The sequence below is a fragment of the Triticum aestivum genome, chromosome 5A (assembly GCF_018294505.1).
Source record: "Triticum aestivum cultivar Chinese Spring chromosome 5A, IWGSC CS RefSeq v2.1, whole genome shotgun sequence".
NCBI classification, from domain to species: Eukaryota; Viridiplantae; Streptophyta; class Magnoliopsida; order Poales; family Poaceae; genus Triticum; species Triticum aestivum.
In genome coordinates, this window is record NC_057806.1 from 578,015,439 (window position 1) to 578,032,240 (window position 16,802).

Sequence of the window (16,802 nt, forward strand, 5' to 3'; positions counted from 1 at the left end):
TGTTCCTCCGGCAAACGGGAGTTGTATAATCTCATAGTTATAGGAACATGTATAAGTCATGAAGAAAGCAATAGCAACATACTAAACGATCAGGTGCTAAGCTAATGGAATGGGTCATGTCAATCAGATCATTCAACTAATGATGTGACCTCGTTACTCAAATAACAACTCTTTTGTCTATGGTTAGGAAACATAACCATCTTTGATTAACGAGCTAGTCAAGTAGAGGCATACTAGTGACACTCTGTTTGTCTATGTATTCACACATGTATTATGTTTCCGGTTAATACAATTCTAGCATGTATAATAAACATTTATCATGATATAAGGAAATAAATAATAACTTTATTATTGCCTCTAGGGCATATTTCCTTCAGTCTCCCACTTGCACTAGAGTCAATAATCTAGTTCACATCGCCATGTGATTTAACAGCAATAGTTCACATCACCATGTGATTAACACCCATAGTTCACATCGCTATGTGACCAACACCCAAAGGGTTTACTAGATTCAGTAATCTAGTTCACATCGCTATGTGATTAACACCCAAGGAGTACTAATGTGTGATCATGTTTTGCTTGTGAGAGACTCTTAGTCAACGGGTCTGCCACATTTAGATCCTCATGTATTTTGCAAATTTCTATGTCAACAATGCTCTGCATGGAGCTACTCTAGCTAATTGCTCCCACTTTCAATATGTATCTAGATCGAGACTTAGAGTCATCTAGATTAGTGTCAAACTTGCATCGGCGTAACCCTTTACGACGAACCTTTTTTCACTTCCATAATAGAGAAACATATCCTTATTCCACTAAGGACAATTTTGACCGCTGTCCAGTGATCTACTCCTAGATCACTATTGTACTCCCTTGCCAAACTCAGTGCAGGGTATACAATAGATCTGGTACACAGCATGGCATACTTTATAGAACCTATGACTGAGGCATAGGAAATGACTTTCATTCTCTTTCTATTTTTTGCCGTGGTCGGGCTTTGAGTCTTACTCAACTTCACACCTTGTAACACAGGCAAGAACTCTTTCTTTGACTGTTCCATTTTGAACTACTTCAAAATCTTGTCAAGGTATGTACTCATTGAAAAAACTTATCAAGCGTCTTGATCTATCTCTATAGATCTTGAAACTCAATATGTAAGCAGCTTCACCGAAGTCTTTCTTTGAAAAACTCCTTTCAAACACTCCTTTTATGCTTTACAGAATAATTCTACATTATTTCCGATCAACAATATGTCATTCACATATACTTATCAGAAATGTTGTAGAGCTCCCACTCACTTTCTTGTAAATACAGGCTTCTCCGAAAGTCTGTATAATACCAAATGCTTTGATCACACTATCAAAACGTTTATTCCAACTCCGAGAGGCTTGGACCAGTCCATAAATGGATCACTGGAGCTTGCACACTTTGTTAGCTCCCTTTGGATCGACAAAACCTTCCGGTTGCATCATATACAACTCTTCTTCCACAAATCCATTCAGGAATGCAGTTTTGACATCCATCTGCCAAATTTCATAATCATAAAATGCGGCAATTGCTAACATGATTCAGACGGACTTAAGCATCGCTACGGGTGAGAAGGTCTCATCGTAGTCAATCCCTTGAACTTGCCGAAAACCTTTTGCGACAAGTCGAGCTTTGTAGACAGTAACATTACCATCAGCGTCAGTCTTCTTCTGAAAGATCCATTTATTCTCAATTGCTTGCCGATCATCGGGCAAGTCAACCAAAGTCCATACTTTGTTCTCATACATGGATCCCATCTCAGATTTCATGGCTTCAAGCCACTTTGCGGAATCTGGGCTCATCATCGCTTCTTCATAGTTTGTAGGTTTCATCATGATCTAGTAGCATGACTTTCAGAACAGGATTACCGTACCACTCTGGCGCGGATCTTACTCTGGTTGATCTACGAGGTTCAGTAGTATCTTGTTCTGAAGTTTCATGATCATCATCATTAGCTTCCTCACTAACTGGTGTAGGTGTCACAAAAACAGTTTTCTGTGATGTACTACTTTCCAATAAGGGAGTAGGTACAGTTACCTCGTCAAGTTCTACTTTCCTCCCACTCACTTCTTTCAAGAGAAACCCCTTCTCCAGAAAGTTTTCGAATTTAGCAAAAAAAAAGTCTTGCCTTCGGATCTGTGGTAGAAGGTGTATCCAATAGTTTCCTCTGGATATCCTATGAAGACGCACTTCTCCGATTTGAGTTTGAGCTTATCAGGATGAAATTTTTTCATATAAGCATTGCAACCCCAAACTTTAAGAAATGACAGCTTAGGTTTCTTGCCAAACCATAGTTCATATGGTGTCGCCTCAACGGATTTAGATGGTGCCCTATTTAATGTGAATGTAGCTGTCTTTAATGCATAACCCCAAAACGATAGTGGTAGATCCGTAAGAGACATCATAGATTGCACTATATATCTAATAAAGTACGGTTATGACGTTCGGACACACCATTATGCTGTGGTGTTCCATGTGGCATGAGTTTGTGAAACTATTCCACATTGTTTTAATTGAAGACCAAACTCGTAACTCAAATATTTGTCTCCGCGATCAGATCGTAGAAACTTTATTTTCTTGTCACGATGATTTTCCACTTCACTCTGAAATTCTTTGAACTGTTCAAATGTTTCAAACTTATGTTTCATCAAGTAGATATCCCCATATCTGCTCAAATCATCTGTGAAGGTCAGAAAATAATGATACCTGCTGCAAGATTTAATATTCATCGGACCACATACATCAGTATGTATGATCTCCAACAAATCTGTTGCTTGCTTCATTGTTTCGGAGAACGGCGTTTTAGTCATCTTGCCCAAAAGGCATGGTTCGCAAGCATCAAGTGATTCATAATCAAGTGATTCCAAAATCCCATCAGCATGGAGTTTCTTCATGCGCTTTACACCAATATGACCTAAACGACAGTGCTACAAATAAGTTGCACTATCATTATTAACTTTGCATCTTTTGGTTTCAATGTTATGATTATGTGTATCACTACGATCGAGATCCAACGAACTATTTTCATTGGGTGTGTAACCATATAAGGTTTTATTCATGTAAACAGAACAACAATTTATTCTCTTACTTAAATGAATAACCCTATTACAATAAACATGATCAAATCATATTCATGCTCAACGCAAACACCAAATAACACTTATTCAGGTTCAACACTAATCCCGAAAGTATAGGGAGTGTGCGATGATGATCATATCAATCTTGGAACCACTTCCAACACACATCGTCACTTCACCCTTAACTAGTCTCTGTTTATTCTGCAACTCCCGTTTCGAGTTACTAATCTTAGCAACTGAACTAGTATCAAATACTGAGGGGTTGCCATAAACACTAGTAAAGTACACATCAATAACATGTATATAAAATATACTTATGTTCACTTTGCCATCCTTCTTATCTGCCAATCACTTGGGGTAGTTCCGCTTCCAGTGACCAGTCCCTTTGCAGTAGAAACACTTAGTCTCAGGCTTAGGACCAGACTTGAGCAGCAACTTGCTTGCCATTCTATTTGAAGTTCCCCTTCTTCCCTCTGCCCTTTTCTTGAAACTAGTGGTCTTGTCTACCATCAACACTTGATGTTTTTCTCGATTTCTACCTTCATCAATTTCCGCATTACGAAGAGTTTGGGAATTGTTTCCGTTATCCCTTGCATATCATAGTTCATCACGAAGTTCTACTAACTTGGTGATGGTGACTAGAGAATTCTGTCAATCACTATCTTATCTGGAAGATTAACTCCCACTTGATTCAAGCGATTGTTGTACTCAGACAATCTGGGCACATGCTCACTAGTTGAGCGATTCTCCTCCATCTTTTAGCTATAGAACTTGTTGGAGACTACATATCTCTCAACTCGGGTATTTGCTTGAAATATTAACTTCAACTCCTGGAACATCTCATATGCTCCATGACGTTCAAAACGTCGTTGAAGTCCCGATTCTAAGCCATTAAGCATGGTGCACTAAACTATCAAGTAGTCATCATATTGAGGTAGCCAAACGTTCATAACGTCTGCATCTGCTCCTGCAATAGGTCCGTCACCTAGCGGTGCATCAAGGACATAATTCTTCTATGCAGTAATGAGGATAAACCTCAGATCACGGATCCAATCCGCATCATTGCTACTAACATTTTTCAACATGATTTTCTCTAGGAACATATCAAAATAAACACAGGGAAGCAACAACGCGAGCTATTGATCTACAACATAATTTGCAAAATACTACCAGGACTAAGTTCATGATAAATTAAAGTTCAATTAATCATATTATTTAAGAACTCCCACTTAGATAGACATCCCTCTAATCCTCTAAGTGATTACGTGATCCAAATCAACTAAACCATGACCGATCATCACGTGAGATGGAGTAGTTTTCAATGGTGAACATCATTATGTTGATCATATCTACTATATGATTCACCTCAACCTTTCGGTCTCCGTGTTCCGAGGCCATATCTGTATATGCTAGGCTCGTCAAGTTTAACCTGAGTATTCTGCGTGTGCAAAACTGGCTTGCACCCGTTGTAGATGGACGTAGAGCTTATCACACCCGACCATCACGTGGTGTCTGGGCACGACGAACTTTGGCAACGGTGCATACTCAGGGAGAACACTTCTTGATAATTTAGTGAGAGATCATCTTATAATGCTACCGTCAATCAAAGCAAGATAAGATGCATAAAAAGATAAACATCACATGCAATCAATATAAGTGATATGATATGTCCATCATCATCTTGTGCTTGTGATCTCCATCTCCAAAGCACCGTCATGATCACCATCGTCACCGGCGCGACACCTTGATCTCCATCGTAGCATCGTTGTCGTCTCGCCAATCTTATGCTTCCACGACTATCACTACCGTTTAGTAATAAAGTAAAGCATTACATCGCGATTGCATTGCATAGAATAAAGCGACAACCATATGGCTCCTGCCAGTTGCCGATAACTCGGTTACAAAACATGATCATCTCATACAATAAAATTCAGCATCATGCTTTAACCGTATCACATCACAACATGCCCTGCAAAAACAAGTTAGACGTCCTCTACTTTGTTGTTGCATGTTTTACGTGGCTGCTACGGGCTTAAGTAAGAACCAATCTCACCTACGCATCAAAACCACAACGATAGTTTGTCAAATAGACTCCGTTTTAACCTTCTCAAGGACCGGGCGTAGCCATACTCGGTTCAACTAAAGTTGGAGAGACAGTCGCCCGCAAGCCATCTATGTGCAAAGCACGTCGAGGGAACCGGTCTCGCGTAAGCGTACGCGTAAGGTTGGTCCGGGTCGTCTCGTCCAATAATACCGCCGAACCAAAGTATGACATGCTGGTAGGCAGTATGACTTGTATCGTCCACAACTCACTTGTGTTCTACTCGTGCATATAACATCAACATAAGTAACCTAGGCTCTGATACCACTGTTGGGTTTCGTAGTAATTTCAAAAAATTTCCTACGCACACGCAAGATCATGGTGATGTATAGCAACGAGAGGGGAGAGTGTTGTCTACATACCCTTGTAGACCGTAAGCGGAAGCGTTAGCACAACGCGGTTGATGTAGTCGTACGTCTTCATGGCCCGACCGATCAAGCACCGAAACTACGGCACCTCCGAGTTCTAGCACACGTTCAGCTCGATGACGTCCCTCGAACTCCGATCCAGCCGAGTGTCGAGGGAGAGTTCCGTCAGCACGACGGCGTGGTGACGATCTTGATGTTCTACCGTTGCAGGGCTTCGCCTAAGCACCGCTACGATATTATCGAGGTGGACTATGGTGGAGGGGGGCACCGCACACGGCTAAGAGATCCAAGGGATCAATTGTTGTGTCTTTGGTGCTAGCCCTGCCCCTCTATTTATATGTTGAGCCCCGGGGTCGAAACTTGGAGCAAAAGCCTCCTCAAAGTCGGTTTTTCCCGAAAGGCAAGAGTCCCACTCGGACTCCAGGACCAAACGCCACAATCCTTGGCGTCTGGCCCAGACGCCATGGGCCTCGGCGTCTGGCCCAGGGCCAGACGCCAGGGTCTCCGGCGTTTGGCCCCCTGGACTCCGCAAAACTCCTTTTGCACCGATCTAAAGCCTCATGGGCTTGACCCCTTGGCCTAACCATATCATCCAATATATGAATCTTTACGTCTCGACCATTTCGAGACTCCTCGTCATGTCCCCAATCTCATCCGGGACTCTGAACTCCTTTGGTACATCAAAACATGTAAACTCATAATATAACTGTCATCGTAACCTTAAGCGTGCGGACCCTACGGGTTCGAGAACAATGTAGACATGACCGAGACACGTCTCCGGTCAATAACCAATAGCGGGACCTAGATGCCCATATTGGCTCCTACATATTCTACGAAGATCTTTATTGGTCAGACCGCATAACAACATACGTTGTTCCCTTTGTCATCGGTATGTTACTTGCCCGAGATTCGATCGTCGGTATCCAATACCTAGTTCAATCTCGTTACTGGCAAGTCTCTTTACTCGTTCCGTAATACATCATCTCACAACTAACATATTAGTTGCAGTGCTTGCAAGGCTTATGTGATGTGCATTACCGAGAGGGCCCAGAGATACCTCTCCGACAATCGGAGTGACAAATCCTAATCTCGAAATACGCCAACCCAACATCTACTTTTGGAGACACCTGTAATGCTCCTTTATAATCACCCAGTTACGTTGTGACGTTTGGTAGCACCCAAGGTGTTCCTCCGGCAAACGGGAGTTGTATAATCTCATAGTTATAGGAACATGTATAAGTCATGAAGAAAGCAATAGTAACATACTAAACGATCAGGTGCTAAGCTAATGGAATGGGTCATGTCAATCAGATCATTCAACTAATGATGTGACCTCGTTACTCAAATAACAACTCTTTTGTCTATGGTTAGGAAACATAACCATCTTTGATTAACGAGCTAGTCAAGTAGAGGCATACTAGTGACACTCTGTTTGTCTATGTATTCACACATGTATTATGATTCCGGTTAATACAATTCTAGCATGTATAATAAACATTTATCATGATATAAGGAAATAAATAATAACTTTATTATTGCCTCTAGGGCATATTTCCTTCACTACTTTCCAATAAGGGAGCAGGTACAGTTACCTCGTCAAGTTCTGCTTTCCTCCCACTCACTTCTTTCGAGAGAAACTCCTTCTCTAGAAAATTTCTGAATTTAGCAACAAAAGTCTTGCTTTCGGATCTGTGATAGAAGGTGTATCCAATAGTTTCCTTTGGATATCCTATGAAGACACATTTCTCCGATTTGGGTTCGAGCTTATCAGGTTGAAGCTTTTTCACATAAGCATCGCAGCCCCCAACTTTCAGAAACGACAACTTTGGTTTCTTGCCAAACCACAGTTCATAAGGTGTCGTCTCAACGGATTTTGATGGTGCCCTATTTAACGTGAATGCGACCGTCTCTAGAGCATAACCCCAAAACGATAGCGGTAAATCAGTAAGAGACATCATCGATCACACCATATCAAGTAAAGTACGATTACGACGTTCGGACACACCATTACGCTGTGGTGTTCCGGGTGGCGTGAGTTGCGAAACTATTCGGCATTGTTTCAAATGTACACCAAACTCGTAACTCAAATATTCTCCTCCACGATCAGATCGTAGGAATTTTATTTTCTTGTTACGATGATTTTCAACTTCACTCTGAAATTATTTGAACTTTTCAAATGTTTTAGACTTATGTTTCATTAAGTAGATATACCCATATCTGCTTAAGTCATCTGTGAAGGTGAGAAAATAACGATATCCGCCATGAGCCTCAACATTCATCGGACCACATACATCTGCATGTATGATTTCCAACAAATCTGTTGCTCTCTCCATAGTACCGGAGAACGGTGTTTTTGTCATCTTACCCATAAGGCACGGTTCGCAAGTACCAAGCGATTCATAATCAAGTGGTTCCAAAAGTCCATCAGTATGGAGTTTCTTCATGCGCTTTACACCAATATGACCCAAACGGCAGTGCCACAAATAAGTTGCACTATCATTATCAACTCTGCATCTTTTGGCTTCAACATTATGAATATGTGTGTCACTACTATCGAGATTTAATAAGAATAGACCACTCTTTAAGGGTGCATGACCATAAAAGATATTACTCATATAAATAGAACAACCATTATTCTCTGATTTAAATGAATAACCTTCTCGCATCAAACAAGATCCAGATATAATGTTCATGCTCAACGCTGGCACCAAATAACAATTATTTAGGTCTAATACTAATCCCGAAGGTAGATGTAGAGGTAGCGTGCCGACCGCGGTCACATCGACTTTGGAACCATTTCCCACGCGCATCGTCACCTCGTCCTTAGCCAATCTTCGCCTAATCCGTAGTGCCTGTTTCGAGTTGCAAATGTTAGCAACAGAACCAAATATCAAATACCCAGGTGCTACTGCGAGCATTAGTAAGGTACACATCAATAACATGTATATCACATATACCTTTGTTCACGTTGCCATCCTTCTTATCCGCTAAATACTTGGGGCAGTTCCGCTTCCAGTGACCAGTCTGCTTGCAGTAGAAGCACTTAGTTTCAGGCTTAGGTCCAGGTTTGGGTTTCTTCTCTTGAGCAGCAACTTGCTTGCTGTTCTTTTTGAAGTTCCCCTTCTTCTTCCCTTTGCCCTTTTTCTTGAAACTAGTGGTCTTGTTGACCATCAACACTTGATGCTCCTTCTTGATTTCTACCTCCGCAGCTTTCAGCATTGCGGAGAGCTCGGGAATAGTCTTATTCATCCCTTGCATATTATAGTTCATCACGAAGCTCTTGTAGCTAGGTGGCAGTGATTGGAGAATTCTGTCAATGACGTAATCATCTGGAAGATTAACTCCCAATTGAATCAAGTGATTATTATACCCAGACATTTTGAGTATATGCTCACTGACAGAACTGTTCTCCTCCATCTTATAGCTATAGAACTTATTGGAGACTTCATATCTCTCAATCCGGGCATTTGCTTGAAATATTAACTTCAACTCCTGGAACATCTCATATGCTCCATGACGTTCAAAACGTCGTTGAAGTCCCGATTCTAAGCTGTAAAGCATGTCACACTGAACTATCGAGTAGTCATCAGCTTTGCTCTACCGGACGTTCATAACATCTGGTGTTGCTCGAGCAGCAGGCCTGGCACCCAGCGGTGCTTCCAGGACGTAATTCTTCTGTGCAGCAATGAGGATAGTCCTCAAGTTACGGACCCAGTCTGTGTAATTGCTACCATCATCTTTCAACTTTGCTTTCTCAAGGAACGCATTAAAATTCAACGAAACAACAACACGGGCCATCTATCTACAACCAAACATAAACAAGCAAGATACTATCAGGTACTAAGTTCATGATAAATTTAGGTTCAATTAATCATATTACTAAAGAACTCCCACTTAGATAGACATCCCTCTAATCCTCTAAGTGATTACATGATCCAAATCAACTAAACCATGTCTGATCATCACGTGAGATGGAGTAGTTTCATTGGTGAACATCACTATGTTGATCATATCTACCTGAGGCCATATCTGTATATGCTTGGCTCGTCAAGTATAACCTGAGTATTCCGCGTGTGCAACTGTTTTGCACCCGTTGTATTTGAACGTAGAGCCTATCACACCCGGTCATCACGTGGTGTCTCAGCATGAAGAACTTTCGCAACGGTGCATACTCAGGGAGAACACTTCTTGATAATTGGTGAGAGATCATCTTAAAATGTTACCGTCAATCAAAGCAAGATAAGATGCATAAAAGATAAACATCACATGCAATCAATATAAGTGATATGATATGGCCATCATCATCTTGTGCTTGTGATCTCCATCTTCGAAGCACCGTCATGATCACCATCATCGCCGGCGCGACACCTTGATCACCATCGTAGCATCGTTGTTGTCTCGCCAATATTATGCTTCCACGACTATCGCTACCGCTTAGTGATAAAGTAAAGCATTACATCGCAGTTGCACTGCATACAATAAAGCGACAACCATATGGCTCCTGCCAGTTGCCGATAACTCGGTTACAAAACATGATCATCTCATACAATAAAATTTAGCATCATGTCTTGACCATATCACATCACAACTTGCCCTGCAAAAACAAGTTAGACGTTCTCTACTTTGTTGTTGCAAGTTTTACGTGGCTGCTAGGGCTTAAGTAAGAACCAATCTTACCTACGCATCAAAACCACAACGATAGTTTGTCAAGTTGGTGCTGTTATAATCTTCGCAAGGACCGGGCATAGCCACACTCGGTTCAACTAAACTTGGAGAAACTGACACCCCCTAGCCACCTTTGTGCAAAGCACGTCGGGAGAACCGGTCTCGCGTAAGCGTACGCGTAATGTCGGTCCGGGCCGCTTCTTCCAACAATACCACCGAACCAAAGTATGACATGCTGGTAAGCAGTATGACTTATATCGCCCACAACTCACTTGTGTTCTACTCGTGCATATAACATCAACACATAAAACCTAGGCTCTGATACCACTGTTGGGGAACGTAGTAATTTCAAAAAAATTCCTACGCACAGCAAGATCATGGTGATGCATAGCAACGAGAGGGGAGAGTGTGATCTACGTACCCTTGTAGACTGACAGTGGAAGCGTTATGAAAACGCGGTTGATGTAGTCGTACGTCTTCACGGCCCGACCGATCAAGCACTGAAACTATGACACCTCCGAGTTTTAGCACACGTCCATCTCGATGACGATCCCCAGACTCCGATCCAGCAAAGTGTCGGGGAAGAGTTCCGTCAGCATGATGGCGTGGTGACGATCTTGATGTTCTACCGTCGCAGGGCTTCGCCTAAGCATGGCTACAATATTATCGAGGATTATCGTGGAAGGGGGCACCGCACACGGCTAAGAAAATGATCATGTGGATCAACTTGTGTGTCTAGGGGTGCCCCCTGCCCCCGTATATAAAGGAGCAAGGGGAGGAGGCCGGCCGGCCCTATGGCGCACCAAGGAGGAGGAGTCCTCCTCCTAGTAGGAGTAGGACTCCCCTCTTTCCTACTCCTACTAGGAGGGGGAAAGGAAGGGGGGAGGGAGAAGGAAAGGGGGGCGCCGCCTCCCCTCTCCTAGTCTAATTCGGACCAGGGGGGAGGAGGCGCGCGGCCCACCTTGGCTGCTCCTTTCTCTCTCCACTAAGGCCCATACGGCCCATTACTTCTCCTGGGGGGTTCCGGTAACCCTCCGCCACTCCGGTTTTCTCCGAAATCACCCGGAACACTTCTGGTGTCCGAATATAGCCGTCCAATATATCAATCTTTATGTCTCGACCATTTCGAGACTCCTAGTCATGTCCATGATCACATCCGGGACTCCGAACTAACTTCGGTACATCAAAACTCATAAACTCATAATATAACTGTCATCGAAACCTTAAGCGTGCGGACCCTACGGGTTCGAGAACAATGTAGACATGACCGATACATGTCTCTGGTCAATAACCAATAGCGGAACCTGGATGCTCATATTGGCTCCCACATATTCTACGAAGATCTTTATCGGTCAGACCGCATAACAACATACGTTGTTCCCTTTGTCATCGGTATGTTACTTGCCCGAGATTCAATCGTCGGTATCTCAATACCTAGTTCAATCTCGTTACCGGCAAGTCTTTTTGCTCGTTTCATAATACATCATCTCGCAACTAACTCATTACTTGCAATGCTTGCAAGGCTTATGTGATGTGCATTACCGAGAGGGCCCAGAGATACCTCTCCGACAATCGGAGTGACAAATCCTAATCTCAAAATACACCAACCCAACATTTACCTTTGGAGACACCTGTAGAGCTCCTTTATAATCACCCAGTTACATTATGACGTTTGGTAGCACACAAAGTGTTCCTCCGGCAAACGGGAGTTGCATAATCTCATAGTCATAGGAACATGTATAAGTCATGAAGAAAGTAATAGCAGCATACTAAACGATCGGGTGCTAAGCTAATGGAATGGGTCATGTCAATCACATCATTCTCCTAATAATGTGATCCCGTTAATCAAATGACAACACATGTCTATGGGTAGGAAACATAACCATCTTTGATTAACAAGCTAGTCAAGTAGAGGCATACTAGTGACGTTTTAGTTTTCTATGTATTCACACAAGTATTATGTTTCCAGATAATACAATTCTAGCATGAATAATAAACATTTATCATGATATAAGGAAATAAAATAATAACATTATTATTGCCTCTAGGGCATATTTCCTTCAAAGACAATATGGAGGTAGGTACTAGCAAGACTGATGTAGCTAAAAGCCCTAGGAGATGTGGGTGGCTGAAAGATCAAGAGGACAAAGACAGGGTTGCGCTGGCTATGCAGAGAACTGCAGCTAAAAACACCATCCCTTGTAAGTATGTGAGAAAAATTCCCACTGTTGCTAATACTAGTGATGAGGTGTTGGTTGATATGACTAACAAACTTGAGATAGTTAATAATAATAATCATAATCATGCTAGTCTAGTAAAATCTATAAAAATGCTAGAGATGTCCAGAAATAATTTAGATCTTGCTAGAGGTGTTGATAAGAAATTAACTGAACCTGATAAGGTTGAGGATGATGAGATCAAATATTTTCTATCCGATAGTGAAGATGAGAGAAATCCAAGGTTATATGCTAGCCTTGAAAAAGCTAAGCTATTAACTTCAGGAGGGAAGATTTTGAAGTTGTGCTCCCCGATTTTTAGGGCTGAGCTAGCAAAAAAAGAAGGGGAAGGCCCCCTAAAGCCAAATCCTAATCATGTCAGGGATCTTTTGGAATTGCAGGGCTTTGGGACGCCCTGAGAAACAAAAATCCTGGGAGATATGTTTTTTGATTTTGGGATCCAATTTTTAGGTTTGTCAGAAACCTTAATACAAGATTTTAGTGAGAGTTGGGCCAAGAAAATTTCTAGCAGCAAACACTTTCACTGGGAATAATTAAAACTCAATGGGAGATCAGGTGGACTCCTTTTAGGGGTGGATGCTGACAAAATGGATGTGTTGTCTTCTGTAGTTGGAGAGCACTACATTAGCTTTAGAATGAGAGATAAAATCTCTTTGTTTCAATGGAAACTTGTAGGGTTCTATGGTCCTGCCCAAAAAGAGGACAAAGATGATTTCCTGGTTGAATTTGCTGAGGTATGCAGTAAAATTGAGGGACTAGTTGTAACGGGGGTGATTTTAATATCATCAGGAGAACCCCAGAGAAAAATAAACCATGCACCCTCCCTAGATGGAGTCATACCTTTAATTCCATCATAGAAGTGAATGGATTGAAAGAGGTTCTGCTCCAGGGTAGGTTATATACATGGGCTAATAATCAGGAGGATCCCACTTTTGAGAAACTAGACAGAGTGTTAGTTTCAAAAGATTGGGATGTGGCTCATCCTCTGGCAGTTGTGACTGGGTTGGCTAGAGAACTTTCTGACCATGTGGCCTTGACCCTGAACACTGGTTTGGCCGCTCCATACAGTGATTTGTTTAGATTTGAGAATTGTTGTTTTGAAAGAGATGGCTTTGCAGATATGGTAGAAAAAAGTTGGAGTGCGCCTACATTCGGTGTGCATGATATAGATAAATGGGAGGAGAAAACAAGATGAATCAGGAGGCATGCTAAGGTATGGCATATAAATGTGGAAGGTTCCTTCAAAACATGCAAGAAAGAAATCTTAGGCAAATTGATGAATTGGACAAGAAGAGTGAGACTGGGCCCTTGATGATGTGATAAAGGGAGATTAAGATCCATCTTGAGGAGCAAATCAAGAAGCTGCTTAGGGATGATGAGATCAAATGGAGAAAAAGAGCACATGAAAGAGATCTAAAGGAGGGTGATGGGAATACAAGATAATTTCAACTAAAGGCAAGTGGCAGGAAGAAGAAGAACTACATTGCTAAACTGATGCATGATGGTGAAGAGATTTCTGGAGATAAGGATCCGGTGAAACATATAATAGAGTTTTATAAAACCCTATTTGGAGAACCTAAAAAATATGAGATTAGTCTTAGGGAGATTCAATGCACTGAGGTGACAAAAAAGGATAGAATTTTCTTGACAGAAGAGTTCAGTTTAGAGGAGATTAGAAAAGTTGTGTTTGGCATGAAGCATAATAAAGCTGCTGGACCTGATGGGTTGCCAGCTGAATTTTATCATAAATTTTGGGAAGTGGTCAAGGATGATCTCAAGGAGTTGTTGGATGATTTTCATAAGGGGACTATGAATATTGAAAGCCTAAACCATGGTATAATTACACTTATTCCTAAGGTGCAGGATGCAGAGGTTATTCAAAAATTTAGACCAATATGTCTGCTGAATGTTAGTTATAAAATACTAACTAAGTTGTTGGCAAAGAGACTGGGTTTGATTATTGGGAAATTGATATCTCATACCCAAACTACTTTTATCAAAGGAAGACATATCATGGAAGGAGTGGTGCTTCTCTAGGAAATTGTCCATGAGCTGAAAGTCAGGAAGATGAAAGGAATCCTACTCAAAATTGATTTTGAGAAGGCATATGACCAAGTGAAATGGCCTTCCTTGTATCAGATGATGCAGGCTAAAGTGTTTGGAGACATGTGGTGTGACTGGGTGATGAAGGTAGTGAAAGGAGGAAGAGTGGCAGTGAAGATAAATGATCAAGTTGGACCATACTTTGCAACACACAAAGGGCTGAGGCAAGGGGATTCCTTATCATCCATGTTGTTCAACATTGTAGCTGAAGGCCCGCCATTCTTATCAAGAGGGCACGGGAACAAGGGCTAATAAAAGGGCTTATTTCCCACTTGATAAATGAAATATTGGTAATCTTAAAGTATGCAGATGATACCATTTTCCTGCTGGAAGATGATGTGGAAACAACTAGAAATTTGAAATATGTTCTCCGTATCTTTTAACAAATATCATGACTAAAAATTAATTTTCACAAGAGTGAAATATTTTGCATTGGAGATGCTACTGACAGAATGCAAGATTATAAAGAGATTTTCTCTTGTAAGGAAGGGTCCTTTCCTTTGCATTATTTGGGGCTGCCTATGGATGAGAATTAAAAGACTTAGTAACTCACAATGGAGGCCTGCAGAAGAGAAAATTGAAAAAAGAATGGCGGGATGGAAAGGAAATCTATTATCAATTGGAGATAGGGTTATTACTTTGGTGAATTCCAGTCTCAACAGCATACCCCTCTACATGCTTTCCTTCTTGGAAGCTCCAAAAGGGGTGCTTAAACACATGAATACCAGTAGATCTAGAATGGTGTGGCAAGAGACACAAGGGAAAAAAGATACCACTTAGTGAATTGGCCTGTCGTGTGTATGCTAAAAAGCTGTGGTGGATTGGGTGTTCTCGATCTAGAAGTGATGAACCAATGCTTGTTGATGAAATGGCTATGGAAATTAGAGAATATTGATGCTTTTGGCAGGAGATGATTCACAACAAGTACGTGATTGATATGCCATTTTCTATTGTTAAAGGTGGGACTGTGACTCACACTTCTAGCAGGGGTTGATGAAGGTCAAAGACCTGTTCTGCGTGCTCACTAGGAGGAGGGTGGGCAATGGAGCTGGAACTTTGTTCTAGGAAGATTTATGGCTGGGAAAGAGGAAACTAGCTGAAGCTTTCCCAGATCATATGATATCACATTTGGTAAAAAGCTAACTATGAGGGAAGTTATGATGGAAGGATGGGATAGAATGAAATTTAGGAGAACTTTGCATGGGGAATTACTGACACAGTGGGAGGAAATGAAAAACATGTTGGGAGAAGTGGCTACGAATGAAGAGCATGACGGGCTGGTCTGGAGACTCAATGAGAAAAATAGATTTGTGGTGAGGGACTTATACTTGTTTTTCAAATCATCTCCCCTTGCGGGGTTTAGAGGGATTTGGAAACTTAAAACGCCATTGAAGATCAAGATCTTCTTATGGCTGATGATCAAAAAAAGCATCCTCACAAAGGATAACCTGATCAAGAGAGGGTGGACTAAAAATGAGGAATGCCACTTTTGTAGTGGTAAGGAGAGTATTGATCACCTGATGTTCTAGTGTGGACTGGCCAGATTTGTTTGAAGGTGATAGTTTGCGCTTTTAACCTATCCAGACCTCCATATGGGGTGTCTGGCATGATGGGAAATTGGATCAACTCGTTCCCGATAAGCCGTAGATGCCTGGTGCTCATTGGGGGTGTTGCGATCTGTTGGCCCATATGGAAAACTAGGAATAGAGCTTGTTTTGATTAAAAAATCCCTGATGATCCTTCTTATGTGATATATAAGCTTTGCTATTTGTTGAAATCTTGGAGCAGATTGCACAAAACGCAAGACAGAAGCGTAAGTGAAGATGGTGTACTAAAGATCAGGAAGGTGTTGTGGGATTTATATATTAGAAGATTTGGCTGGAATCTGTTGGGTAGAAGAATATGCGAAAGAGGAGTGCAAGATCTAGATGCGTGAGACGTTATTAAAGATCTAGCTGTAGAAAAAACTGTTATGTTTCCTGGATAACATGTGAGGCATTCTCTTGGGGGGTTGATGTTGAGCCTGCAGTTTCCAGGAGAGACGGGTTACCCTGTAGAGGGGATGTATCTTTTACTTTCATGCTGATGCTTTGTAGTTTTGTAAAACTTTCTGGCGGTTTCTATAAAATCTCGTTGTTTCAAAAAATGGAGAAACAAGTGTCAGGGTTGCATATATTTGTCATGTAATATCCCCGTTATATAAGGGGAGACAACCAAAGAAACATGG